The 26,832-nt window shown below is 39.7% G+C and overlaps 1 protein-coding gene across 3 annotated transcripts in view; it reads right to left on the bottom strand.

The window, feature by feature from the left end:
• Positions 1-26,832, bottom strand: part of LOC111569503 (A disintegrin and metalloproteinase with thrombospondin motifs 2) — a 135,619-nt gene that overhangs the window by 38,752 nt on the left and 70,035 nt on the right. The window lies entirely within an intron of this gene.

Below are 26,832 nucleotides of genomic sequence, written 5' to 3'. Positions count from 1 at the left end.
GACAATTTCTGTAACTTTCCGAAACTGACACTTCGACAAGAAGTGAAAAAAACGGGCTACAGTTTCAACTTATTTCTCTGGTTCTCTTGTTTATTTTTCACAACTATTTCTGTTACTTTCTGTGTGTACAAACAAGTGAAACACTATGAATTCCTTTTGGGAGAGACTGTCAGAAAATGTGAGCTGTTATCTTCACATTCAACAGTTATCATGTCTCACAACATTCTATGATGGACAGCTTTTCACTTAGTGTTGGAACAAAACAACATTCCCTCCATAACAGTTGGACAACACATCAGAAGAAAACACTGGTCCCTTTAAAGCATAGCATTGCCTTCAACCACAGGTCTAGCATCACAATTTATGGTAAAAGTCTTGCATGAGCTTAAAACTTTTAACTTGCATACAGATGTGTCTGATGCTGCTAAATTACACAAGATTATGCCACTTGAATGCCAACTTAATTGGCTGTTTGCTGTCTAATCCTCCTGCAATGAATGACTTCAATCACTTATGCTGCACATTGGAAGGAGCCTGTTTCAAAAATGACACATTACTTGTAAGTTTTTTAAGGAATACACTGCTTTTTCAGTTCTTAAAGACCCCATATTATGCCTTTGAGATTTTCCTTTTCTTCAAGTGTGTTATATAGCTTTTTTATGTAAAAGGTCTGCAAAGTTACAAAGCCAAAATTCCATGCCAAAGAGAATTATTCTCTTAAACCAAAAGCACTTCTCCAGAACAGCCTGAAACACTTTGTTTGTTGTCCAGACTATTCTTCCATTACTTATTTACGTCACCATACGACACATTTGTAGAATTATTGCCTAGTGGGTACTATGGCAAATCCTCAAACAAAGAATGAGTAGTTGCCTCGCTGTTTGCCATTATTTTCTCCCAAAAACTGCTTCTGTTAACTACATGTTGAAATTTTAGCATGTGATCTCATCTTGTGAGCTCATCTTTTTTTTAGGAAAGACAAAAACATTTTGAGGTGACTCCAAAGTAAAACTATAAACGTTTAAGTGACCATAATTTCTGATCCTTAAATTTAAAAAAAACTTTTTGGTTATGAAATAATGATATAAGTAATATATTAACAACCTGTACATTGTACTGAGGGTGTCTGCCTACACACAGTTTGTCCCTGAGAAGGGATTCAAATCTTTTTTTTTTTTTTTTTTTTTGCATATTTTGGTTATTTTTCAAACTCAGTGCTTATTTGTAAGCAGCAACAGGCAGGAGAGGAGATGCTGAACTCATTAGTCCTCACCTGAGTTCAAGGCTGGGAGGCACAAATATCCACCGACACATGGACTCATTTGCTTACAGAGACGTCTTGGTCACATAGCTACAGGCATGAACATTCTGTCTCCCCAGTGACAGTTTTATGAGTTGTCAAGGTGATGAGTAGCTCGGACAGTGGACTGTTAATGCTGCTGCTGTCATCGGGACGGGCAGCAGCATGTCATCCTGTCCCACACAATGTCCCTTTACTGAATGCTCATTATTTCTAAGCTGCCATATGACAGCTGTAAAGGCTACACACTGGAGCACGTATTGAACTACAGTCCCCATCATCACACTGCTGTTAATTATTTAGGTTGGCAATCAGCAATCTACTTTTACATGGACAGCTCCTTGAAGACCATAATAATTATTCAAACATCAAGCACTGAACTTGGCCTATTTATTAACAACCGCTTTAGGTTAGGGCTGTTTATTTTCAACCGGGAAGTTCTACAATGCTTATTAGATGTTTTGAGTGGCCAAGTCTTGGCTGCAATTTCCGTGTCCAAATATCCATAACATTTAGGCTCTTGCTTTACATCCATCTGGGCTCCCTGAAGTTGAGCAGAGGACCGCGTTTCTATTATTGCATGAAGAAGCTTTTATAATCAGCGGGTGAGAAGGCCACCTATCTTTACCACTGCTCACTGTGTCTGTGTGGATTTCTGGTGGTTTAGGAGACAAGGCAACCTTTAGCTCTCCCCTCTTACATAACTGTCTGTCTGTCAGAAGCGCACAGGGCTGTTGGCTGCTGTGGAGGTGCTGTGGTGCACACCGGTTCCCCCTGCGTCCGGCTGTACCACAGTTTCATTAGCTGAGCTGAGCCATTCCTTCATAAAATCTGTGATGTATGCAATTACCTCCACATTCATAAAGCAAAAAGCCGCCAAATGAAATAAGCTCCACTGTGGTTCGAAAACTGACAGAATTCACAGTTATGATTGCACAAGTTGTCACAAATGAGTCAAAATTGAGCGGTGATGTTTTTCATAAGTCGCGTCAATAATTACAGGAAAGAAGAACAGCCCATGTAAACACTGCAAACACATCTCAAAACACCATAATCCAATCATTGCCATCCACTGAGGAAATATTGCTGGCAAAGATCAATCCTGTCCTCAAACTCTTTCCCTTCGCTCTGTGGTTGTATCTGCGGAGCTCGATGTAAACTGGAGAGCCTTAGTGTTCAATAAGACAGTAAAGCCAGGCTGATATAGGGCTTACTGCAGGTCTCATCCAGCCTGAAACTGGCCCGTCTGCCTGTCCTCCGAGGTGTCCGTCTTTATCAGCCTCAGCACATTTATAAAGGTCTCTTATGAAATCAAAAAAATCAAAAAGGAGGAAAAACATCTCCATCCATGACGGGGCAGAATAGTCAAACAACACCAGTGTGTAGATGACAACATCTACAGGTGCGATCAAGTGTTCATCTGCATCTCTTTTTACTGTCTTATCAAACTTGTACAGCTACAGATCAGCCTTACTGGAGAATAGTCAAGGAGGAGATGAAGAGAGAGAGGCTGAAAGCGAGGTACAAGGTCCAGCTTACAGAGTAGCAATAAATCTCTGCAGAGACAGCCTCCTGCTGGCATGAAGGGTTTGTGGCCCCCCTGCCACCTCTCTCCCCAACCCTGCAACCCATCTCTGCCTGTCACCTCATTCTCTAATATTTATCTTCCATCCTCTTATATATCAACTCTGTCCCGGAATAAATCTGATTATGTAAAATGAATTTTAAGCAGTATATTTTGCAAGAAGCATAATGTTGTCTTTTAAAAATTAATACATGCAGGAAATGTGCATTTTAAAACTTTCATCTTTTCTCCCCTAATATATTTACTACTGACAACTAGATGGGCATTTTTATGGTTTAAGCTGTGCAACTCCAAAGATTATGGTCACAATAAACCCTTTGATCCTATTTAGCTCAGTTTTCACTCACTTTATTTACAGGCTGCTGGCATATTTATTTGAGAGATACAATATGCATTAAAGGACATCTTCTACAAATCAAAACATTTTATGCAATTTAAAATAATTTTAGATAATGGACACATTTTTAAAAATAATCATCTGACAAATGATTTTTTTGGTGACTTAGGGGCAGATCAACAGCCTGCAAATACAACAGTGACATATTCTTAATATGGCACATTTGTTAGGAAACAGAAACGTATTTACACATTTCGCTGACAGAGCAACATTAACATTCATTTGAAGAGAGAAGTTGAATATTCACTCATGCATTCACCAGCTATAGTTTCTACTTTTGTCTCTGGTATTTCAGCAGGTATTGTACAGTGGTCTGATCAAAGCTTTTTTTTTTTTCATTTTTGCTGAAAGCAGCTGTCTGCTGTGGTTAAAAACAGGACTGAAGAAAAGGGTGAGCGTGAACTAAACTGTATAATTGTGGTCTGGACAATTAAAACTGTGATTTAAAAGAAGCAAAAAGATAACTATAGACCTAAGATGAGTTGGAGAGTTGGGTGATACTTCTCTGTGGGGTCCAGCACCAAAAGTGAGCCCTTTCAAATTACGCATGTGCATATATTTGGCTGTTTACATCTGCTTTATTTCTCATTTCTGCTGCTGTTTTTCCTCAATCCTCCATTATTATATATTCTAAATTTCCCTGAACGAGATCTCAGTAAGTTGATAAATATGCTACTGATTGACTATGACATGGGCTTGAACGCACTCGTCCTTACTGTGATGTAACCACCGCATGCATCAAGATCTTATGTAAAGAGCATTATGGAATCAACCAAATATAAAACTCCTGTTTCCACTCCCTGTCCTCCCTGCTCCTCCCCTCCTTTCTTCCTCTCTCACCCATAGCCCCAGGCAGTGTCCTGTCTTGTCCTGTCCTGGCTGCGAAGTACTCAAGGAACAGCCAACACCAGCCACCTGAGACACACCACAGTTATTATGACAGGCCAGCCAGCCAAACATCTGTCAACCTGAGCACTGGAGGTGTGGAGGGAGTGGAGGAAGCTTTACGGGAGAGGACGGTTGGGAGAGAAGGTGGTAGACGAAAGATAAAAGTGGAGAAGGACAAACACAGTAGAGACAAGTAAAAAGCAATGAGGTGAGAAAAGGGAAAGATAATGACAAGGAAGAATTGGGAATCCAAATACTAACTCTACGAGCCAAGTGAGAGACAAGTTTGTACACATTATTAACCAGAGCATTTCTATTAGAGACTAAGTTCTTATGAAAACCAGTTTGTAAAGCCTGGATAAAATCTATCTAACATTTGACCACTGGAAAAAGAGACCATCTGGATCAACTTAACTGAATTGCTTCAATTTTTAACACACAATTAAATTAGGTTTATCCAAACTAAGTTAACAAGTACAATGAATGTCCCTTGGTCAACTTAAATTATCTGAGTCCTCTCAAATGAGCATTGCTGCATTTTCAATTTATGGAAAGTCAACTTAAAGTTTTCTGCTATCTGCATTCAAGAATTTGCTTTTCTGAAACAGAAAATATAATTTTGTTATTAAATGTGTTGTTCGTTCAGTTTCTTTATTCTATAATAATACTTCAAGAAAACAACGGTTGAGTGCAGCAGAGAATTTGAAGAAACATAAGTGTCACAGGCTCAGTAATCAAGGAGCAGTAAACGTAGCTGTCATTTTTTTCTGAAATACCAGTTTAAAAGGGACAAAATCAAGCTGATAGATTCCACAAAAGCAACCTGCCTTCACAAAAGCAAAAAGACAAGTGAGATTTATTTAAAATAGTATTTTACTTCAACTTGAGCCAGATATTCAGATCTCAAATCAGGCCACAAAAGATGCAGATTCTCTAATAAGCACAGCTGGGTTTCTATAATAACTTGTCTGATCGAGTTTTCCAACAGAACACCAATTTGATTTAATCTTAGTTTAATTTTTAGAGCAACAGAAGAGGGCAGTGCGTCGTGTTTCTTTTTCCAGGGTTTTTGCTTTACTGTGTATTTAAAACACTTTGCATCATTTCCTTTTCTTTCCACAGTTCTACATTAGTGGCCTGTGTTTTGATTTACTTAATTAGCACCATTTGGCACCTTTAGCAGCTTTTTTTTTTTTTTTTTAAAAAAACTGGTGATTTGAAAAAGTTTTCTAAAACAGGCTACTGACAATCCAACAGACCATTAACACACTGCGGCTCATGTCACAGTTAAAAACACTTGGACAAAGCGCACATGGTAGCACCTTGGTGTTAATGCCTTACACTGCAGTAAAACCGAAGTGTCAAAAAAGGTGCGTCTAATGTATTGTGCATTTGTCTCACTTCCATAGTCACTTCTTCCCTCTGAGATTATTTGCGTCTCACTACAGCTTTCTGTCTTTTCCTGCTTTTTATCCATTTTATGATTCGTTTCAGAGAAATGTGATCAAAGTGTCACGTTGACATGTGATCTGACAAGACAATCACGGGCGGACCAGTAAATATCCACAGGTGGAAAACAGCCACAGTTAACCAACACTAATACAGCAGCTCGTGTCCATCAAACCAGAAGGCCAAAGCTAGTTACAAGTGTCATTAAGTTTGCTGATTGACAACCAACCCCAACTATGTGCACTCCTCTTAATTCCCTTTTATATTCATTAAGTGTACCTTTGGAGATGCGTTTGAAAGGGTAGATGTAGATTAAGAGAAATAGAAAGTCTATCTAAAGGTGTGAGACAATATGTATGCAAATGTAGCTCACCAGCAGAGCCGAGCCTGCACCCTGCCATGGGGGAGCTGAATGAGGATTTATCAACCAATATCACCTCATCATAAATGATAATAATAAACACATTTGCCAGGCTGTAAGACAGTTACACAACATCTCTAACCCAGCTACCTAAACAACATAGTAAATCAGACGACACTGTGTTGTAATCTTGAACAATTAAGGTTGAATACACCAAAGGACCTGGACACAATGAGGTGAGCAAAAAGAAAAGCGTTTTGGAATTAAAAAAAACACTAAACAGACGTTCTTTCACCAAGAAATACTACAAACACACAAACGGACCATTTTTCAATCGCATAGCGCTCGAGCCAGACGGGAGAGAATTAATAAGGTACTACAGCGTATCGGTGTTACTAAATTGGCCGTGTTACATAACAAAGTCTTTCAGAGTAGATATCAATTAGAAACAATTAAAAGAACCATTCATCATTCTTACAAAGCCGGCTCTGCACAGGGAGAGCGGTGCTACAAGAGAAGCTGATAAAATGTTATTAAAAAAAAAAAAAAAAAAAAAACTAGTGCTCCTCAGTAAATTCCAGTGTTGACAGAGCTGATGTATATTTATGCAAAAATCACACCTCCGACTAGCTCCACTGGACAGAACTCTGTGCATGTCTATCAAAAAAAAACAAAAAAACAAAAAAGCATAGTCACTGAAGCAGACTCTGTTCAGAAAAAGTGACAACAGGGGGAGAAAAACAGGGTTAGAACAGGTTTAAAATCAAACTGTGGAGAAACTTCAAGCAGAATCGCACAAACAAGTCCACCCTCAGACACCAAACATTTGACGATGAAGCCATGTAGCGCTCTATCTGTCCTGCTGATTGACACAGCTTCTGTCTTTCCTGGAAAACCCTTGCTGAGGCTTCCCATAATGTCACTGCTTTGTTGGAAACCAAAGTAGACAAGATCTTCATGCAAAAATGCACTGGGGGCAAAGCAGGCCCTATCCTGTACACAGTATATCTACACATCCGAATTCCCCGGTCTTCAGAGGTGATTGTGATGGCACACGGTGAGGATGCAACCCCCCTCTCCCCAGGCATATGGCTAATCAATGCAGCTTCCTCCGTGAAAAGGTAACTCTATACTCAAGCAGGGAGGATAGGGGAGCTACCAGCCCGGCCTCCTAATGAAGCTCACAGGTAATCAAATCACTGTACACACAGGCAGATGGCCAATAAGGGAACAACTATGAGGGTTCTTAATGTGAGCCTGGCAAAGTTTTTAAACTCTCAGCATCTATTTATCATTAACTGATTCCACAGTATAGTTTATTTCTTGGGTTTTCCTACGTGATTCCAGCATCCAAGAGACAAGAGGAAAAAATGTAAATTGAAACTTAATCAAATGATATTTCCAAGAAACAACTGTTTACAGTAAATTGCATTTTAGAGCTTTTCCAGCCTTTTTTAATGTGACATATTTCCTGGATGAGTTGACATATGTGACTTTGTTATGAGAGGGATTTAAATTAAATCCTTGAGATAAACATGGGCGTGGCTTTGCAAATACATGGGGATATGGAGCTTTAGAGGACAGTTAGGCTCCACACCTCACCAGGAATTAATACATTAATCCTCCACTGTATTCTTTTGAAATGCAATCTATTATTTTTGATATCCACACAATTCCAACAAATCCAAACACGTCCTAATTCAATACTGCTATTATATACTGCTCCAGAAAACCATTAAATGAGAAAGTGTGTTCAAACTTTTGACTGGCAGTGTATATTGAAGCATTATTTAAACTATATTTGCAGCGAGAAAAAAGGCATTACCATTTCACTACTCAAAGTATAATGTAATACATAAACATACCACATTCAGAGATATATATAATACTATAGGCAGTATCCATGACATAAAACATGATGTACAGTCTATTATTAAATGCTCTCTCTGCACCAGTCAGTATATCTTCAACAACTGAAGTGGTAAAATGACCAAAGCTCGCCTATAGTTTGGGAAAAATGTGCAGGATTGACAGACTCACGTTGATTCAGTGCAGACTGTAGAGAATGAATGATTAAAGTTGAAAAGAAATACTGCTTGTATTTCCTGTTCTTGAGTTTTGAAAAATCTATCATCTGTTAATTATTATCTCCTATAGCCAACTCAACACATTCATAGCATTAATCCATGTTATATAGTAAGATTCAACTTTATTTTTCAATCAATATGCTAACAATAGCTCAATCACAAAAAATTGGACATTATCTGAGGACAACTGTTTTCACAGATCACCGGCTCAGCTACTGTGTGTCCTCCAGCTTGATGTAGAATAGAATAGAATATGCTTTTATTGTCATTATACAGTGTATAATGAGATTGGAGATATACTGTTGTTGCACCAATCATCACGCACGCAGATACAGAGTCCCCCACCTCTGCTTTTGCCGGAGTCCTCGGTCCGATCCCAGCGCTGCAGAGAGCGGCTGGCTAGCTGCACGCTAGAGACATTATTATAATAGAATAATTTCCCCATTCTCCCAATCTAGGAACTGGCAGTAAGACCTGTCTCATTCTCCTCGCTCTGTAGAGCAAGTAATACCCACTAATCCCAGACACAGAAAGAGGCTGTGGGGATAAGAGAAGAGGAGGGACAGAAAGAAAGAGCTAATGTTACTATTTACAGTTTTTAAGTCCTTTCTTCACCCGATCACACCGTCGCTCTCAGAGCCCATCATGTTAGCCTGTGGGTTTTGAGAAAAAAGTGTGTCTCTGTATATGTGCTTTGTCACCAGAGCATGCCCAGTGTGGACGACTAGACAGAGCAAAGAGTCGCAATCCCCAACAGTGTTCATTTAGAAGGTTCACACTGGCAGGCAGTGCAGACACACACACACACACACACACACACACACACACACACACACACACACACACACACACACACACACACACACACACACACGAAGCTCCCAGGCCTATCCTATCCAGTGTGATGTAATGAGATATCTGCTGTTTCCCATTTGAGCCTCTTCATCCTCCACAGAACAGAAACAACTGATGGAGATGGGATGAGAGAAGGGGAAAGGAAAGGAGTGGAGTGGAGAGGAGAGGAGAGGAGAGAGGAGAGGAGAGGAGAGAGGAGAGGAGAGGAGAGGGCAGCAACTAAAGGATGAGGAGCAAAATCCGAGTCCTCTGTTTCTGTCTTTTCTCCACCTCTCTGTTTAAAGGGAGTAATATGTCTCCATCTCTGTCTATCCTATTGTAATGGAGTGGGTCTCACTACGCTGCCTGAGGAAATTGCCTCATAGTCCCTCTGCCCTCTTCTATATGTGGACACACAAACACAAACAGACCACACACACTCTTATGGCAGTGGCCCCAGTGACACTGCTTAAATATTAATGACCTGATTCTCTCTCATTAATAATAGCTGCCGTGCTGATTACTGTGTGTGTGTGTGTGTGTGTGTGTGTGTGTGTGTGTGTGTGTGTGCACGTGTGTGTGTGTGTGCACGTGTGTGTGTGCGTGTGTGTGTGTGTGTGTGTGTGGATACACATATGGAAGTGTGTCTACTCACAATGCATGAGCCAAGTATTTGTTCTGCCTGTCACTGGCATATTATACTGTGAATCACTCCAAAAGGATTACTGACATTGCATTACTGAGGTAAATTAAATAAAATCAAATTACATAACAGTGGGAATGTTAAAGGTTAATATATGATGATAGATCCCTTGTCAGTTTATGTCTGTGTGTGTTCATGTTTGTGTGTGACAGAAAAGGACATAAGCGTGGATGGAGGGAGCACACATGAAAAAGAATTAAACATGGATAAGCAACACACGTATGAATGCAAATGCATGGACTTAAAAATATACAAAGACACCCACACAGATGAACATTCGCTCAGTTAAGCCATGCATGAGTCGTGTGAGATGCAGCTGGCTTAAGCTAGCTTAAAACTAGACACAACATATTCACATATACACAGGGATAGACACACACATGCACATGAACACACACATATACTGGGGCCAACAAAAAGCAAGAGTAGCCATCAGTATCCAGTGGGCTGTAATGGAGAACTTTGTGCCCCCCTGCTAAGAATAGCAATAGCTAGCCACGAAAAAGGAGAGAAAGTGAGGCTGCAGATAGAAAGAGGAGGGTGACACGATGAGCTGTGTGTCCTTTACTAACGATGAGTCAGGGAATTACAGTAGCACGAGTGATAAAGGGAAAGCAAACAAAAATGGGGTATTGTCCTATTGCAAAATTAGCTGCTGGCCTTGAAGTTTTATGTATTATTGTATTATATTGTTAAATAGCATTAATATAGCAGCACACAACTGTCTGCCGTGAAAATTTATAGGCATCCTTGACAGAGAATAAAGTGCATTGTAGTCTGCGTGTCTGATCTATGTTTTAATTGCTGGTTTAGCCACATCAGCATGTAAATCCTTCTCACTGAAACTGTTTTTTATAATCAAAGCGTGAGTGACGTAAAAGTGAAAGTGCAGTTTGGAGGTTTCAGCTAGTGCCTCACAATACCTAATAAAATTGGGGAAAAAAAGTGTATTTATGTTATTTGTGTAATTTATGTGCACTTGTTTGAATGTCAGGCTGCACAGTAGCTCGGTGGTTAGCGCCGTCGCCTTGCAGCTAGAAGATCCTCAGTTCGTGTCACAGCCTGGGATCTTTCTGCATGGAGTTTGCATGTTCTCCCTGTGCATACGTGAGTTTTCTCTGGGTATTCGGTTTCCTCCCACAGTCCAAAAATATGCTGAGATGAATTGGAAATTCTAAATTGTCCCTGGGTGTGATAGACTGGTGACCTGTCCAGGGTGTCCTCTGATTTCACCCCAAGTCACCCCACGACCCTAATGAGGACTAAGTGGTGTAAAGATATTGGATGGATGGCTGTTTGAATGTCAGCCTAATGTAAGTTTCTGCTGCTGAAGTGTCTGTTACACTTCACTCAATGTGCGTCTGTTTCCACACGTTTCAGCTCCGATCTCTGTCAGGTCAAGTGTAGATAACATTACACAAGTTGACAATAACTAGCTAGAGCCAATCAATGTATTTTACAATGCTAGCTTGGGTTAATAGTTCTGGCACGATTATTTTTTATTTTTTAACAATGCCTTTATGATAAAATGTATTTGTAATATATATGTAAAAATACTCTTTACATGGCTAGTGCCCCAGCATCTCTTTATGTTTGGTGTGTATGAGTGTATATCTGTTTGTGTATATATATGTTTGTATATATATATATATATATATATATATATATATATATATATATATATATGTGTTTGTATATGTGTGTGTGTGTGTGTGTGTATTTATGTGGCCAACAAATCTACAAAATTCCCATTTCTCGTCACCTTGATGAATTACAGTGAACTGCATTGAGACAGGGAGAGATGCAGAGAAAGAAAGAAAGAAAGAAAGAAAGAAAGAAAGAAAGAAAGAAAGAAAGAAAAGGTTATAATTTTTTTTTAAGATTCAGTTTTTTCATTCAGTTAAAGGACAGCTGAATCTGTGTATACATTGAAGGGATGCAGCGTTCTTACACATACAAACCCACAACTTACAATTCATTATCCTGCTTTTGTCCATCTAGTCAGATCTTTTTGCTTCTCTAATCCCAACTGACTGACACCCTCCTTACCAACCTCCTCCTCCTCCTCAGGCACAAGTCAGAATTCAGCACCCACCCTCCCACCCTCCCACCCTCCCACCCTCCCATCCACCCACCCTCCCATCCACCCCAGCTCTCTCTGGCCCTCGCTGTCGTTACCTGCAATGTCTGGCTAGGGCTGATGGAAATCATCTTATTAGGACTGTGCTAATGTCTGTTCTGGATTCCTGGGACACTCCGGCTGCCCTTATTTTAATTGGCTGACTCCATTAATATTTGATTCGTTTAAATACAGCACATCACCTTTCCCTTCGCTGACTCTGACCCCGCTGGTAGCTGCTCACTATGTCACACGGGGAATATAGATTGTGTTCACAGTGACCCACCACAATATAGCTTTTGACTTTTTTTGGTATGTCAGACATGTCAGACAGTGAATAAGGTATGTTTTGTGAAAAGAGTGGGTGAAATTATTTTATTAAGGAATTGATTTTGATGCCAAGTGTGTGCAAAAATGTGTACACTCTTGGGTAAAATACACATTTTGTTGATTTCTGAATTTCAAAGTTAATGGAACCCCTGCAGCAAACAGAACAACACAGTTTTAACATGTTGGTGCTCTTTTGTTAATTTTTTTTTTTTTTTTATAAATGTCAAAAAAAATTTAAAAATTAAACATTAATTGTGATATATGAAAAAGTTTGTAACTTGTGATTTATTTTCAGAATTTGTTAGGCCTCAACTGACTCATTGGAATTTGTGAGGGAGGTCAGCACTTGTCACTGGGTGTCAGCTTATGATAACTGCAGAGCCTGATAAATTGCGTGACTCTTCAAACCTTGTGGTGACACTCAGCAACCACCGGCTTCACTAAGCAACTGATTGAGGATTTGAAAAATGAAGCTAATAAAGCTACAAAGTATGTGAGGGCTATAAAAACATATCAAATAACTTTCAGCCGGCACTTTCTACTGACCAAAATTTTATTAAAAAAAGGCACTGAGGCGAACTGTAGGAGTCAACACAAAATCTGGACAACCAAAAAAACTTTCAGATACAACTGTGCATCGAGCTCAGAGGAAAAATAAAACCCCAACATGAGTGCAAAGGATCTTCAGGAAGTTTTAGGTGACACAGGAGTGCTGATACATGGGTGGTTCTGCTGTGCAGCATTGACTCAGAAACAATAACTGACCAAAACATTACCTGCAACCTCATTCTCAAAGTCAAAGTGTTAAGCATGCAAAGAAACATTTGGATCAACATCTGGATTAGTGGACAGATCAAATTCAGATTAAATTAACTGACAACTAAAAGACTGTCTGGGGAAAACCAGAGAAGCTTTTAAAAGAACATCTTGCCAACTGTGGCAATGATCCAAAGCATAGTCCTGAATCCACTGTAAACTATCTAAAGAAACACGGGGAAAATTTTTGGAGTGTCCCTCACAGTCCTCTGACTTGAACATCACTGAAAATCTGTGGGTATATCTTAAACATGTGGTGCATGCCCAAAAGCATCTCAAAATTTGAAGTGATTTGCAATGAAAAGTGGGTGATAACTCCTAAATCAAGAGTAAAAAGACTCCTACCTGACTACAGAAAAGCAAGCTGTGATATCTGCCATAGACTAAATATTAATTCGGTTTGATGGAAAAAAAAATACACATGCCACAATCTGTTGTGAGTTCAGGAAATCAAAAGAGCATTAAACTTTGAAGAAAGGCAAATTTTCATTCTTTCCACTGAAAAAACCCCAGTGAAAAACAGCTGTACTCAAGATAGAAACAGTTGCACAATCACCAGGATGGGGAGCTGAACTTTTTCTATACTTGACAATTCTTTAATTAATGCAGATTTTAGGTCACAAAATAAAGCATTATTCTGCAAAGTTAGTGATAAAGTATTATGATTTCAAGATCTGATGTGAATTTTGTGTATGGCATGCTTGCTCCGTTTCTAAATACACATGTGGACAAAATTGTTGGTACCCCTCGGTTAATGAAAGAAAAACCCACAATGGTCACAGAAATAATGTGAATCTGACAAAAGTAATAATAAAATAAAAATTCTATGAAAAATAACCAGTGAAAATCAGACATTGCTTTTGAACCATGGTTCAACAGAATTATCTTAAAAAATAAACTCATGAAATAGGCCTGGACAAAAATTATGGTACCCTTAACTTAATATTTTCTTGCACAACCTTTTGAGGCAATCACTGCAATCAAACAATTTCTGTAGCTGTCAATGAGATTTCTGCACCTCTCAGCAGGTATTCTGGTCCACTCCTCATGAACAGACTGCTCCAGTTGTCTCAGGTTTGAAGGGTGCCTTCTCCAGACGGCATGTTTCAGCTCCTTCCACAGATGTTCAATAGGATTTAGATCAGGGCTCATAGAAGGCCACTTCAGAATAGTCCAATGTTTTCCTCTTAGCCATTCTTGGCTGTTTTTAGCTGTGTGTTTTGGCTCATTATCCTGTTGGAAGACCCATGACCTGCGACTGAGACCAAGCTTTCTGACACTGGGCAGCACATTTCTCTCTAGAATACCTTGATAGTCATGAGATTTCATTGTACTCTGCACAGATTCAAGACACCCTGTGCCAGATGCAGCAAAGCAGCCCCAGAACATAACAGAACCTCCTCCATGTTTCACAGTAGGGACAGTGTTCTTTTCTTGATATGCTTCATTTTTGTGTCTGTGAACATACAGCTGATGTGCCTTGCCAAAAAGTTCTAGTTTTTTCTCGTCTGTCCATAGGACATTCTCCCAGAAGCTTTGTGGCTTGTCAACATGCAGTTTGGCAAATTCCAGTTTGGCTATTTTATGATTTGTTTCAACAATGGTGTCCTCCTTGGTTGTCTCCCAACCAATGACGGATGGTGTGATCTGACACTGATGTACCTTGACCTTGGAGTTCACCTTTAATGTCTTTACAGGTTGTTCTGGGCTCTTTTGGTACCATTCCTATTATCCGTCTCTAGGGCTGCCACAAACGACGCGTCGACGAATCGCCTGAGCACGATACGTCATCAAAAGCGGAAGTGAGCGCGCAATGCAACAGAAATCACCGTCCGAGTGGAGCGCGGAACACGCATGGACATCCGCGCTGTATCGTGCATATATAGTATACGCACGATGCGGCGCGGATGTCCGCGCTGTATCGTAAACGCGGATGTCCACGCTGTATTGTGCGTATATAATATATGCATATACTATATATGCACGATACAGCGCGGATGTCCATGCGTGTTCCGCGCTCCACTCGGACGGTGATTTCTGTTGCATTGCGCGCTCACTTCTGCTTTTGATGACGTATCGTGCTCTGGCGATTAGTCGACGCGTCGTTTGTGGCAGCCCTATCCGTCTCTTCCATTTGTCATCAATTTTCCTCCTGCGGCCACATCCATGGAGGTTGGCTACAGTCCCATGGATCTTAAATTTCTGAATAATATGTGCAACTGTAGTCACAGGAACATCAAGCTGCTTGGAGATGGTCTTATAGGCTTTACCTTTAACATGCTTGTCTATAATTTTCTTTCTAATCTCCTGAGACAACTCTCTCCTTGGCTTCCTCTGGTCCATGTTTAGTGTGGTACACACCATGTCACCAAACAGCACAGTGACTACTTGTAACCCTATAAATAGGCCGACTGACTGATTACAAGTTTGTAGACACCTGTGATGCTAATTAGAGGACACACCTTGATTGAACATGTCCCTATGGTCACATTATTTTTAGTCTTTTCTAGGGGTACCATCATTTTTGTCCAGGCCTGTTTCATGATTTTATTTTTTAAAATAATTCTGTTAAACCGTAGTTCAAATGCAATGTCTGATTTTCATTGGTTATTTTTCATAGAATTTTTATTTATTATTACTTTTGTCAGATTCAAATGATTTCTGTGACCATTGTGGGTTTTTCTTTCATTAACCGAGGGGTACCAACAATTTTGTTCACGTGTGTAAACTGAAGGGCTCTCAGTGGACAAATTATAAACTATTTGACAAATATAAAAATAACAAAACTGCTTTCCAAGATAATTTACTGTTAATCAGTGTTTTAAGTGGCCTTATATTTGTTTCCACACCAAGGATGAAGATCTGCTGCAATTTGCAAGAGGGAGGAAGTTGCAAAAAAGCAGCGGAAACAAGTCAAAAAACCAAAGAAACACAAACTCAGTTCATGGACAGACAGAACAACTTAAATGAGGATACACCTGTGCAGAATGAACCCAACAAACTTTAAAGTGAGATGTGCATTCATTGTGTACTCGCTGTGAAAATGCAGGTGAGCACATTGCTCACTCAGGAATGAACAGATGCACACACATACATACCAGCCCACGTGCACACACACACACACACACACACACACACACACACACACACACACACACACACACACACACACACACACACACACACACACACACACACACACACACACACACACACACACACACACACACACACACACTCGGCAGCCCTGGGGCTACCTCCAGGACAGAACGCATGGTGGAGCTGGAAGAAGGAAAGGAAAGCACAAGGAGTGGAAGAAGTTAGGGAGGGTGACATAAAAAGATAAGACACAAGAGAAGACATACAGCAAATTCATCTACTTCAATGCAGTTCATTTGATATCTAATTTTGAAGTTGTGCCATCGTAAAATGCTTCGTCGAATCATTATGATCAACTATTACTTCCTTGGCTCTGTTGGTTTTGTGGTTGATTTAGTGTGAGAACAGCAACACTGGGCTGCTCTAGTTCTGAATCCGGATTCCACCTGGTAACTTCTGCAATTTAGATGCTGTATCTGTAGAGTGCCAAGGAGGATGAGCCAAGATGAGTGCCAAGGAGGATGATGTGCACTCAGTCTAATTTTGTAGTTTATAGTAAAGCAGGTAATTCATTTTTTTTTTTTTGCCAGACTGCAAACATATATATCTCTGGTTTGGCTACATCAATGTTAATCTTCTTTTTAAAACTGTCTGCACCTACAACAATGGAATACTCCTAACATGACTATATACGGTGGTCTTTTATTTATCCACATCGTCCGATATAATAACAAGGATTGCCTGCAATCCTTGTAAAAAAAAATCAGCTTGTCTTGGTTAGATTCCAGGGAAATCCATTTTGCTTTTTTGCGACATTATGACGATAGCTGCATCAAGAAAATATCTATATTGAGGTGTTTTCTCAAGGAATCCCTTAATCTCCATGCATTTATTTACCACAACTGCATGTCAATAACAACGTGTTTCCTGTAGTTTGTTTGTTCTCTCTGCAGATATCTTGTATTCCAGACCAACGTGCTTCTAATCAGCAGTTAAACACCCAAACCAGGGTGCACTGTTTTTTTATGCAATGTTTGCACATTTTTTCTCTGCTGTCTATTCCTCTCTCTCCCCTTTTCCCTCATCCTGACTGGTTGAGGCAGTCTGCCCTCACTGAGTCTGGTTCTGCCAGAGTTTCTTCCTGTTCAAGGGGAGTTTTTTCTTCACACTGTCACTGAAGAGCTGCTCCAAGGGAATCTTTGGATTTGTACAGTTTGCCTCTGTAATATAACATTGTAAGGTCTTCACTTTACTATATTTGAAATAGTGCTATATAAGGAAAACTGAATTTAACTGAGTCAAATCCCTGTCAACTCCTTACTCACTGGAAATGCACAGAAAATGGAATATTCTTTTTCTTTCAGAACAAAAGCTACACAGTTACCCACTTTCATAAGCTTTCAGAAGCATTTCAATGTACCAAACGACTTCCTGTGTAATGGTATCCTTGTCTGAGCTGATATGAGATTAGAGTGGAGTGACAGAAATCCTTACTGAAATGTAAATCCCATGATCCAGTGTTTATTCATCATCTCGCTCTGAATTTCAAATCAATATTGTGCTCAGATGATAGCATAAGGCTATACCTAACAGGTTCTAGCTGGCTATAACCGCAGAATTCTCATTTTGTTGCATTTTTGTTGCTTTTAACTAACAGCAAAACATTTCCTTTGGAACACCATAAGGTATACATTTGAAGCTGCGGTGTGAGCTCCTAAAACTGGCACTTAGATATTTATGCATACAGGACCAGGAAAACAAACACAGTTGTGATGAGTTTCAGCCCTTAGGAGAACACAAAGTAATTCAAACAGCTTTAGAAAGTAAAGTTGTCAATCTGAAAATGCTGTCTTCTCTTCTTTACTTCTGAAGAGTAAAGTATTTAGAAAAAGCAGAGAATTTAGCACATTATTTCTAGTCTTGAACAGATGACAGAGATGCTCTTAAAACTTGACATCTCACTGGACTTTTTTTGGTAACCCCTAAAGGTGAAAATTGGTGGTAGGCGAATTATAAGCGCAGGTAGAATTTTAATGTGACAGCTTCGGCAGCCAGAGGTTGTGTGCACACGTGTATGTGTGTGTGAATCATGGCTGCTCCTGCGGCCTTTAACACCCATCTGTCATCCATCAGCTCAGCTCTGCACTGCTGCCGTCTCAATCAGCTGACATAATGTCGCACACACAGCACTCACTTTCTTTGTCTCTCTCAGACACATTCGTACGTATACGTGCAGTATTTTGACAATGTGCCACTGCGATTGCGAGTGGCACAGAAAAACACACAGTGTCCCCACAGTGTTCCCTGATTAACGAGATGGTTTGTTCTCTTCCTCAGGCATGGGCCAATCAGGTACGAGGACACAAATCTCTCCCTGTTGGTGATGCTGAAGGCCACCGGCCACTATTTATTGGCAATCTCAGCCCTAACTACCTAGACAGAGACAGCAACACGCTTGCCACAGGCAGACACCACCGCTGTGTCTACCTGTGTGTGTGTTTGCCATGTGTTCCAAGTAAATTTTGCTGCAGGAAATATGATGGCAGGCATATAATAAATGTGCACTTTACTATAATAAAATGACAGTTTGAAAAATAAAAAAAAATCCCCACAAATACAACTAGATATACTGAGGGATCTCCTCGTTTTTAAACTGTGTGGGTGTGTCAATAGAGTACAGGTATTAAAGCCACAAAACACCACATCAAAGAGGTGATTAACGGAGATTAGGCCTTCTTGACTAAAAAAAAACGTCTTCTTACATATCAGCTGAACAATTTCTTCTTTTTTTTTATTTACCTCTGGACTTAATTAGAAGGATTTAGCAGGCTTGAAGCTGTAGCAGCTCAGCTAAACATTAGTAATTGCCTTGTTTATCTGCTTTCAGAGTAAAAATAACCCACACAGAGAGGTTGTGACAGTGTGGCTGCTTTCACCAAAGACATATTCCTGTTTTGTTCACTGAAATCTGAAAACAGCTCCTCATGGCAGATTCTTTTTTTTTCTTTTTTTTTTCCTGAAAGGCCTTGATGACAGCTTTGTTGGTGAAACATTTAACAGTGTTCCCATCAGTTATTTTAAGAAGACTTTTAATTGTTTACACCCTTTCATTTTTTAATGACTTTAACTCCATATTAGTGGCTAAACTACAGATAATCCTGCCGTGAACTTCAGCCTTAGAGCTTAGAAAGTGATGAGTGGTTTTATAAGCAGCCACTTTCCTTCTCATTTCTCCTTTTTTCACTTATACATTCTCTGCTCACTACCCTGTTTCTACCTTGTTTATCTCCCCAATGAGAGAAACCTTTGAAATCTGTGCTGACTTATTACTGGTTTGACTCCAAAGACAACAAACAGCATATGTAAGACAGAGAGACACAACAGGACGGATTCAAAATGCAGCACAAACTGCAGGTATGCCTCTTTATCCTGCCTAACATTCCAAAAATAAGCGATGAAACTACAAGTGCAGTTATGCGAAAATCAGCAGTCTACTGCACTCCTGTGATATCGATGCTGTGCAAGAATTTAAATGAAGAGAGACATAGTGGGAAGAAATGTGGCAGAAGAAGAAGAAGAGCCAGAATTGAACTTGGCCCATATTCTGTACTGTAGTGTATGTGAGTCATTCTTTGTATAGTCAGACACGCTGTGACTGGAAACCTGGTCCAAAGTCATTACAGCAGGGAGGCCAAAGATGATTCAGACGCAGGAACAATGGGGAAGGAGTGAGAAGATTAAAGTGTAACTTAAATGAATAATCCTTAAGATTTCCATGCCAATTTTTGATACCATTTGCGGTTGGCATGTTTATGCAGAAGCCATTCACAATTTGCATTTACCTCTCTGCTGCCTCTGTTGGATTCAAATAGAATGCCCAAGGCTTTCACAGGAAAAGATGGATGTAATCCCCTTTTCTGAGTTACTAAATTAAACACCTGACCTCTGTCGTTTCATCTGGGTGCTACTGTTCACTGCAACCATAGTTAACTGTCTCAGAAGATAAACAAGTAATTGTAAATTGCCTGGTTGGTACTTCACCATGTAAAGGCATCGTCAGGAACTCTATCACACTCCCAACTCAGCATTTATGGCCGATATGCCAGGATTCTTTCGAATACAGCAGAATTTTTCAATGCACAAGACACACCTGAAGGAGTTCCCAGTCAAATTTCTTCGCTGTTGCTCTTTTTTAGGCAACAAGAAGTAAAACTTCTAATACGCCATCAATATTGTAAAAAGGTATATTTAACTGGAACTAGAATGTTTTCCTAAACTTAACCAATCAGTGAGTGAAAACTAAAATCGACAGTGAGTAAAAACAAAACTTAAATCACAAATTCAAGTTTTGTTTCCAAAACTTGGGATATGAACTTCAGTGTTTCAATGAAACTGTTGTGACTTTCGCTGCCACCAGCTCTACAACCTCGGCGTGAGATTCTTCTGAACTGGAAAAAACTCCTAAACATCTGCCAGTGTCAGATACTGACACAGTGGCAGCGACACCAGTGGACACCTTGTGTGCACTGGATGAGAACAGGTTGACATCACATTCAGCCTGTCATCTGCTACACCACACAGAACCATCCTCTGACATATAAATACAGAAATCAAGATAACTCTTTACTCTAAAACAAAAAGAATTATTATTTTTTAAAAATTTACTCTGCCAACTTCTTACTCACATCCACTATACTTGTGTGTGGGCTTGACTGTATTTTTTGAAATTGTGAAGGAGGAGCTCTCAGTATAAAGCAGGATCCTAAGATGCTCTTGAAAGAGGAACTTATCATGCCATGAAAATGTTTCTTTTTTCTGACATCCAGTAATTTAACCTCTCATCTTGCTGCAGTGATTTTTCCTGTATTTCAGGTTGTTACCACCATTGTTCAGGACTTCAAGCAGCAGCTGGACATCAACCCCCATATTAAGAAGATCTAGCAGAGGACACACTTCCTGCAGAAGTAGAGTGAGTGCATCCTCACCACCTTCTCTCTGGTCCGCTGCTGCCACCACAAAGGACAAGGTCAGATTGCAGCGTATTATCCGCCCAACCAAAAGGGTGATCAGCCCCTCCAGGCCCCTAAAGTGTACTGGCAAGATTGTGGCCGATCCTCTAAACTGGACACCAACAGTTCAAACCTCGACCCCTTTTTTGCAAAAGGTCGAAATCCACCAGGACCAGAACCTCACGTCACAGGAACAGCTGTTTCCCAACAGCAGTGGGCTTCTTCAACGAGACCCAAAGTGACACTGCCCCTCTTCCCCCACTGTAGACACTGACTGTATTTATTACATTAATGCACAGCCTTTAAATATGATTGTTGTGATCCTTTGTACATTTCAAGGTCTTTAAATTAAATCTTATGCAACCTTGCACATTCTCCGAGGACGAAGCTGCACATTCCTGCACACTGGGTGAATTTCTATCACTTTCCGTGACTTTCAATTCCTTTATTACACTTATTGTCTATTGACTTGCAACACTTTTTTAAAATCTCTATCTTACTGTTTACTGTGATGCACTAAAACACTCAGTCAAATTCCTCATACATGAAAACCTACTTTCTTATTCTAATGTCCGGTGTTGGTCTGACCACACCCAAAGAGGGAAGTAAAACATTGCTTTTCAGGCTGGTCTGACCATCGACTGGGAAAAGAAACAGAGAAAGAGGAAAAGTGAGGTGATGGACAGATGGTTCAGTGAAGTGGTGAAAGACAGGAAAAACATGCTGAGGAACAGAGGTCAAAAGTAGAACGCTGAGACAAGGAAAAGGGGAGTTAGCCACTCTGTTTGCACAGGGTAAGAGTGGAAAACACACACGTTGACGCTCACAAGCCAGAAAACTGGGGTTTGTCAGCTTGACTGGGAATCCTTTCAGAAATCTCCCAGAGTTCTGAGCAATGGAAGTCTGGAGAAGGAGAGGGATCACAGGGGGAACGTGGGTGATATGCCAGGGAAGTGAACTAACTTTTCTCTGGCGTCAGCACATCGGCAGTGGAAGATGATCTATCTCAGTCTCATCGCTGACACATGGCAGGAGAGGTAGAGCCTAAGCTGCTCCGGACGACACACAGCCGATATATACACACAAAGAGCATGGCGGTGAGGACATGCCAGCATGCTCTGTCATTGTCTCAGCGTGACTGTGACCACAGCTGCAGAGGACACATTACATAAAAGCAAAATGTTTCCACAGTCAATTTCAACTAACTGTGGAAACCCATGGCTCCATAGAGGAGGTGGGTGAGAGGAGGATGTTGTCAAAGCTCACATCCATCATGGACAATCCCTCTCACCCACTGCATGACACTGTGGGGTCTTTAAGCAGCTCCTTCAGCAGCAGACTGAGACATCCACCCTGCAAGAAAGAGCGCTATCGCAGGTCCTTCATCCCATCTGCTATAAGACTTTACAACATCAGCATCACTGGCTGATGTTAACATAAACTGGACTATATCATTACCACCCCAAACCATAAAATTTGCACAGACATTCTTGCACTGCACATCTTTGCACTTTTAAACTTTATTTTTATTTTTATTTTTTCTGTTAAAAATTTTGCCACCCTTGTATATATTGTAAATAAAACTGCTGTAACAATGTAAATTTCCCCTGGAGTGGGGAGAAATAAAGAACTTTATCTTATCTTATCTTATCTTATCTTAATTATATCTATTAACACTCCTCAGATGGAACAAACTGAATATTGTAAAACATTTCAAACGGACACTCATCTAATTTACACAACTTTAATTCATTGATTTACAATGAGATTGTCATCACAGAAAAGTCTGGATTACTAGATCCCGCAGTAGCACACATTTCATTTAATGTGATACCAGAGAAATTACCTGCATGTTTTTAATCAACACGACAAGGAAACGCTTACATTGAAACCATCTGCAAACTGGTCTGTTCCGCCAACATAAAAATCTGCAGAGCATTCACTGTTATTGTATTTCATAGCTGCTCTTGGCAGCTGAAATATAATTACCATGCCCAACTAGATAAAGGCTTTTAATCACCTTTTCGCCTTGCTCTGCCTGAGGAGCATTTTATTTTCTGTGACCCGTATTTAAGGTTGCTCCATGTGTAGCTGTTTGAGAACTCGACCTTTACATTCATTCTTCAAATGATTAATGTTTTTGTTCTGATGCTTATATAATTCGTAGTCTTGCTATAAAAATACAATAAGAGGACCCTTTCATTTTTATTAAGTGCTTTGGGTACAGGACCTGAACCCTGATCTGTAGTGATCGAGCAGAATTAACACAATCCAAAACAGCAAATATGTTTCATCCAAAAGCAAATTAGTTGCAGTACAGTAATATACTGCCTAGTGTAGCAACTGGGACTAATATTTAAACATAAACAAAAAACACTTGCACAACTATACATACAATGCATGGCAACAGACTTGCGTTATCCAATATATCTTGTTTAATTCTCTGCATTTGCACATGGTCATTAGAACTGTGGAACATGATTATCATCCATCCTGTGTTGGCTCTTAACAGCTTAGATGTGTCTGTCCTGCTTTTGCATGTATCTTTTGTTTATTTATTTTGTGTAAACGTGTGAACAAAAGAATCCATTAGCCATAAATCTCAGTTTACAAGATGGTAATTCTGGAATATTACACCGACTGAGCTACTCCATTAAAATATTGCAAAAACGCCTCAAATACAGAACAAACAAATACATGCTGTAATCTTTCACCCAAATTCAGAAGGATTTAATGTTTTATCTCGCACTAACATTAAGAATAAAGTACCACAGCAAATTATACTGATTGTAAATGATCCTGAGATGTATGTTCATTTTAAATAAATCTATTGAATTGAAGGAGTTCAAGTGTCCTGTTATAGATGAGGTGTAATGCAGTAATCAGCCTTTCAGTCACCCTGAAAGTGACTGAGGTCTTGTCTCCAAACGCACAGGTATTTTTCAAACCATACTTTGTTCTACAGGTTTTGGTCTTTATGCACAAACAAAATTGTAAGTCACTGAAAACAGAGCTTTTGGAAAACTGTTGACATGTAGACAGGAAGAAACGAAGACTCTTGGAGATGATGATGCAGACGCCCATCTTTGCTTCCTGACTGGGTCTCACCAGTCACAACCACTCATGAACCCACTGTGACGTCACTGATAGGTTTCTTGAAAAGTTGTTTTGTAGCTCAGTGTAGTTGTTCTAGACATCACCATCTTGGCAGTGCCTGTCTCCCTCAAACTTCTAGCTAATCTAAAAATGAGCAAAAAAGGTGGCGTGTTAGTGGAGCTAAAGCAGGCCATGCAAACGTCTTTGTGCCATGAATTGTCCTGTAATTATTTGTCACTTTGATCATTATTACAGTTTAAATGGGTGTGGTAAATAAAGATTCATGCTGCGTATGGTTGTCATGAACCAGAAAATTAGCTATAGACACCAAAACAGTTTTTTGTACCAGGATGTAAACATGTTTATTTCTGCTGTAAGTCTGGACATTTGAACATGGAGGTTTATGGGGTTTGATTCGCCTGTAAAGCCAGCCTCAATTGGCCATTTGAGATGTGCAGTTTTCTGAACTTTTAAGTTGGCTTCATCTTTCAGCCCCAGCAGTTGCCACATGGTCACTACTTCTACTGTCTACCTCAACCTACCTTAACTCCAATAACCAGTCCACCAACCTACCCTAACCTTAACCACCAATCACAGCCCTCACACAGTGTCCCTTTGGTTGATATAATCTTGCATTGGCTCTAAGCAGCAGCTCCCTGTTTTCACCAGCACACAAACTCTCAGCCTAAGAATATAATCATTTGATGTTTCCAGGCGTGTAAGTGTCAACACAGATTATTTGATGTTGCTAAAATACTTATTTTTGTTTGAAAAACGTTGTCCATTGCCTGAACCAGTATACAGGGGTGTTTACAGACTCTGAGATAAGGAGAACACAGCTAAATAGAATCATTGGACTACCGTAGCTTTGTAAAATGAAGACTAATAATGATCTTATAACCACATCTGTACTTTCCTTCCAACCACTGCTGTGTTACTGTAATTGCACCACACAGGCACACACCATTAAAAGGTCAGGGATCAACAGTGTATGGACAACCACAGCATGACCCATCTGGATTTGACAGTCACTCTGGTTCATTGGGTGCAGCAAACAGAATGACAAAAGTGTATTTTCATCTCCTACTACGCTCTAAGAAGGCCCTCTTTCTTCCTCCCGCTCTCCATCCTCTCATCTGCACTGCCATTCTTCACTTTTATTCGAGCTAAATCTGAACACATCAGAGTAATCCTACAAGACATACAGTATCAGCCAGTTCACTGGAAGCAAAGACAAGGAAAGACAGAGATGACTGGAATTTCTCTATTTACTACATGGATATCTGTCCATTGTTATCGTGCAAACCAAAATATATTGTTAAAAATAAGTGTATTTATTTGAGCTACAACCTAGATGATTAAAGAGATATTTGGACACCTTTCACCTTAAGTGAAACTAAGAACCTGCACCATTTATTGGTTTACCTTTTGATTTAGTTCATTCAATATGACTAATATTATTACTGTTATCATGTTTTACCCTCGTTTAGATGGTTTTGCCCTTCATTTTTTTTCATTCTACTTGTTCCTTATACTTTAGTTGATATGGTAGTTTTGGTGCTTTGATTATTTTATTCATATTTATTGGTGTTTGTTATGTTTATCTCTATTTTTTCAACATTTTTCTGTCCGGGCTTCAGTTGTTCAGCAATATTCCTGAATATCCTCCTTTCTTGGCTTGCACTTTTCTGTCGAAATTCTTTTTTAAAAAGACGATGCATATGTATGTAATAAAAATAAGAATAAGAATCAAACATTAGATGTGTGGAATATTTATGTGAAAGCTAAAAAATATTCTGTTTTATTTAGGATTTACTGTAATAAATATTTTCATTGCATTAAGGATTTCACACAAATGAAAATATGCCAAAAATAAACTTTTAAACTTAAGGTGCCATTAGACTGTGCAACTACGATCATGTCACTTCATTACATGTCACACTGTGAAAAATGAGTCCAATGGAAAAACAACAGAAAAATGTTTATTAAAAGCAAAGTTACATCAGCAGTTCCTGTTATCCATCTGCTATTACGTTGTAAAAATGCAGAGCCACAGCACCACAGAAACTATTTTCATGTGTGTTTATTTCCTAAATGTATCAGAATATGCCACTTAGAGCATGTGAAAGATTTGTGTTGTTTTCTGTTTGGTTGGTTTCCAGTAGTTGAATATCACAGCGTTGGAGGCACATTGAGAATTAGGTCCGAAATTTGTAGCATTGTCAGAATAAGCCATCAAGGTCACCAATTTAGAAACCGTCTGTCAGTAAACGTGTGTCACTTTGGCTTTCTAGGATCATTTTGGACTGACGACTAAGGATTTGACCATGACTCTCATGGTTTTCTACTTTTGTCTCAGACAGCTGAAAATTGCACAGTTTAAAGGAGCCTTCAGAAGCCCACACAGCCAAGTCATAAATGTGCGATGGATGAAATGATAACAGCTGCTGAGCTCACATGTCAGCAAATCTACGTCCATGACAGCTGAGCATGAACTGATGAAGTTAATGTGCTACAGGTGAAAGCTCCAGGAAAAGGGAGTGAGTGGAAACTGATATAAGATAGTTTCTTTTATAATTTTACCATATTTCAAATCTATTCCATAAACAGCACATATCACAAAATCAAACTACTAAAGGGGCAAACCTGTACACTACACCATGACTAATAATTGTGCTCTTGAGAAGCATGTTTACTCCTAACTGAAGTAACTACTGCACACACACGTGCACAGTGTGAGCAAACTGCTGTAATAGCAG

Source organism: Amphiprion ocellaris, chromosome 13 (genome assembly GCF_022539595.1).
Source record: "Amphiprion ocellaris isolate individual 3 ecotype Okinawa chromosome 13, ASM2253959v1, whole genome shotgun sequence".
Classification (NCBI taxonomy): domain Eukaryota; kingdom Metazoa; phylum Chordata; class Actinopteri; family Pomacentridae; genus Amphiprion; species Amphiprion ocellaris.
This window is presented reverse-complemented; position numbering and strand designations above follow the sequence as displayed.